Source organism: Rhinopithecus roxellana, chromosome 9 (assembly GCF_007565055.1).
Source record: "Rhinopithecus roxellana isolate Shanxi Qingling chromosome 9, ASM756505v1, whole genome shotgun sequence".
Classification (NCBI taxonomy): domain Eukaryota; kingdom Metazoa; phylum Chordata; class Mammalia; order Primates; family Cercopithecidae; genus Rhinopithecus; species Rhinopithecus roxellana.
Window position 1 is genome coordinate 52,220,623 of NC_044557.1, and position 4,451 is coordinate 52,225,073.

General features: G+C 35.0%; 1 pseudogene; it reads left to right on the forward strand.

Annotated features, from left to right (window-relative positions):
• The first annotated feature begins 2,830 nt into the window (after nucleotides 1–2,830).
• LOC104668898 lies at nucleotides 2,831–3,830 on the forward strand (annotated as a pseudogene).
• The last annotated feature ends 621 nt before the right edge of the window (nucleotides 3,831–4,451 follow it).

Below are 4,451 nucleotides of genomic sequence, written 5' to 3' on the forward strand. Positions count from 1 at the left end.
TTGAGATATGAACAACCATAGAAAAGATCGGTAAAACTGGAGCTGTTTTTTAAAATAAATAAATAAAATAGGCCAGTAGCTAAGACCATTAAGAAGAGAAGAGAGAAGATTCAAATAAACATAATAGATATGACACAGAGGATATTACCGCTGACCACACAAGAAATACAACCGTCAGAAGATATGAACAACTCTATGCACATAAACTATAAAATCTAGAATACATGGATAAATTCCTGAACATATACACCCTCCCAAGAATAAACTGGGAAGAAATTAAATCCTGAACAGATCAATAACAAGCTCCAAAATTGAGGCAGTAATAAATAGCCTACCAACTAAAAAAAGCCCATACCAGATGGATGCACAGCTGAATTCTACCAGATGTATGAAGAAGAGCTGGTATCATTTCTATTAAAACTATTCCAAACAATTCAGGAGAAGGGATTCCTCTCTAAGTCATTCTGTGAGGTCAGCATCATCCTAATACCAAAGCCTGACAGAGATAAAACAAAAAAGAAAACTTCAAGCCAGTAGCCTGGATTCAATGCAAAAATCCCCAACAAAATATGGGCAAACTGAATCCTGCAGTACATAAAAAAGCTTATCCAACATGATCAAGTAGACTTTATCTCTGGAATACAAGATTGGTTTAACACAGGCAAATCAATAAATGTGATTCATCACATAAACAGAACTAAGAACAAAAAGCACATGATTATTTCAATAGATGAAGAAAAGCCTTTCAATAAAATTCAACATCCATTCATGTTAAAAACTCTCAATAAACTAGGTATTGAAAGAACATACCTCAAAATAGTAAGAGCCATTTATGACAAACCCACAGCCAACATCATACTGACTGAGCAAAATCTGGAAGCTTCCCCTTGAAAACCATCACAAAACAAGGATGCCCTCTCTTACCACTCCTGTTCAACATAGTACTGGAAGTCCTTGCCAGGGCCATTAGGCAAGATGAAAGAAAAAAAGAGAGATCTAAATAGGAAGAGAGGATGTCAAGCTATCTCTTTTTGCAGATGACAAGATTCTATTTCTAGAAAACCCCATAGTCTCAGCCTGAAAGCTTCTTAAGCTGATAAACAACTTCAGTAAAGTCTCAGGATTCAAAATCAATGTACAAAAATTGCTAGCATACTTATACACCAACAGCAGTCAAGCTGAGAGACAAATCAAGAATGTACTTCCATTCACAATTGTCACAAAAAGAATAAAATGCCTAGGAATACAGGGAGGTGAAAGATCTCTACAAGGATAAATACAAAAGCTGCTCAAAGAAATTAGAGATAACACAAACAAATGAAAAAACATTCTATGCTCATGGATAGGAAGGATCAATACTGTGAAAATGGCCATACTGCTGAAAGCAATTTATTGATTCAATGTTATTTCTATTAAACTATCAATGAGATTCTTCACAGAACTTAAAAATGAAAACCTAATTTAAAATTCATATGGAACCGAAAAGAGTCCAAATAGCCAAGGCAATCCTAAGCAAAAAGAACAAAGTCGGAGGGATCCTGCTACATGACTTCAAACAGGGATACAGTAATCAAAACAGTGTTGTACTGATACAAAACAGTCATACAGACAGATGGAACAGAGCAGAGAACCCAGAAATAAGACTGCACAACTACAAGTATCTGATCTTCAACAAACCTGACAAAAACAAGCAATGGGGAAAGTACTCCCTTATTCAATAAATGGTGCTGGGATAACTGGCTAACCATATGCAGAAGACTGAAGTTGGATGACTTCCTTATACCACATACAAAAAATTAACTCAAGATGGAATAAAGATTTAAATGTAAAACCCCAAACTATGAAAACCCTGGTAGACAATCTAGGCAATACCATCCAAGACATAGACATGGGAAAGGATTTCATGATGAAGACTCCAAAACATATGCAACAAAAACAAAAATTGACAAATGGTGTCTACTTAAACTACAGAGCTTCTGCACAGCAAAGGAAACTATCAAGAGTAAACAGACAACCTACAGAACGGGAGAAAATATTTGCAATCTATGCATCTGACAAGACCTAATATCCAGCATCTGTAAGGAGCTTAAACAAATTTACAAGAAGAAAAAAAACAAATATCCCTATTAAAAAGTGGGCAAAGGACTTGAACAGACACTTCTCAAGTAAGACATACATGTGGCCAACAATCATATGAAGAAAAGCTCAACATCACTGATCATTAGAGAAATGCAAATCAAAACCACAATGAGATACCATCTCACACCAGTCAGAATGGTTATTACTAATAAGTCAAAAAATAACACATGCTTCTGAGGCTGTGAAGAAAAAGGAGCACTTTTACTCTGTTGGTGAGATTGTAAATTATTTCAACCATTGTGGAAGACAGTGTGGTGATTTTTCAAAGTCCTAAAGACAGAAACACCAATTATAATATAATAGAGTGATTTATATTCCTTTGAGTGTATACCCAGCAATTCCTTTGGGTATATACCCATACCATTGCTGGGTATATACCCAAAGGAATATCAATCACTCTATTGTAAAGACATATGCACATGTATGTTCATTGCAGCACTATTCACAATAGCAAATACTTGGAATCAACCTAAATGCCCATCAATGATAGATCAGATAAAGAAAATGTAGTACATACACACCATGGAATACTATGCAGCCATAAAAAAGAATGAGATCAGCAGCCTGCAGCTGCTGGGCATGGAGAGTGAGTGGCCAGCGCCCGCTGGTGACTGCTCCAGAGCTTCTCCCCTCCTGGACCAGGGACTGTTCGAAAGCGCGTCCTCCACTCTCACTGCTTGTTGGGCTCATCATGAAGCGCTTGAGCTCTGTGCAGTGGAAAATGCCGTATGTTTGTGACAGAGGTGAAAGAGGAGACTTCCGCCAAAAGGGAACATCAGATCAGCCATAGCTTTGGGCTCTACTAGATAGAAAGCACAACAAACAAGTTGAAAAAAGATTTTAGAATTTTCTACATTCAAATGAAAACCCAAAATATATATTTTGAACGTTGAAGAGGACTTCAAACCGGCTCTGGACTCCAAACCTTGCTGGATACCAGAGCAAAGGAAATAGAACAAATAAATGGGAGCCCAGTGCCTAATGAAAATAGATACATTCCTGATTGGGTACCAGTAGAGAAAAACAACAAACAGTATTGCTGGCATTCCTCTGTAGTTAATTATGAATTTGAAATTGCCCTGGTACTAAAACATCATGCTGATGATTCTGGACTTTTGGAAATTACTGCAGTGCCACTATCAGATCTCTTAGAACAAACACTGGAGCTCATAGGAAAAAACGTCAATGGAAATCCATATGGGTTAGGGAGCAAGAAACATCCATTACATCTTCTTCTACCTCATGGAGCATTTCAAATAAGAAATCTACCTTCATTGAAGCACAATGATCTCTTGTCTTGGTTTGAAGGTTGCAAAGTGGGTAAAATTGAAAGAACAGTATGGCATCGCAGTGATGGCTGTTTAATAAAGGTGCTGGACCTACACAGTCAACAAAACAAGGTGTCTGCCTTCATGAAGCTCACATTCTAATGGGGAAGATAGAAAATAAACAAATGTGTAACATGTCAGGACAAGAACAGCTATGAAAAAAAAAAAAACAGGGTCCATCATCATCATCTTGGCTTATGCTGATCAACTCAAGATACTTACATGAATTCAAGAGTAGTTATTATCAACATGAACCTGAACAAATGTGACTCTGCCTTTGACATTAACTGTTTATTTAATCATTTTTCAAAAGTAGATAATCAGAAATTTGCTAGACTCAAAGATATAATATTTGATGTATAAAATGCAAATAAAATTAGTTTATTATCATTATATTTTAATCTCGAATATTCTACCATGTTTAAGAATATCACAAATTCCTGTTCATTGTGAAACATCAATTTGTCTTCTACCATTTGTGAAGAAATGAATTTTCCAGTTTCAAATACCTATTTAAAATTTTATTAAAAACCAGCAAATTAATTTTAATCTCTAGCCATAAAAACATAAGTAACAGTAAGCTCCTAAGCTTGTACAAAGGCTGGATTCTCTCCACTATAATTGAATAGTAATTTAAGGACAACAATTAAACCAAGAATTTAATGTCACTAATTTTCAAAATTAAATAGTTTAAGCTCAATTTGATTTTGCTGATATTTAACAAAACATATGGCTCAACTTCATAACCTATATGTGTGTATGTCTACATCTGTATTTATATATATCATAGTTAGGATTTGAGAATCTTAACATTTTAAATATTAAAATTGCTGAATTTACCTTCCTGCTCTTTAAAAAACTTAAAACATTATGAATGTAGAGAAATTCACCAGAGCTCATTACCTATTTGATGGCCATAACTTATTCTAAGTCTTCAAATATATACTTTTATAGTAAGTTGAAAATTTCATATAATTTTATTTA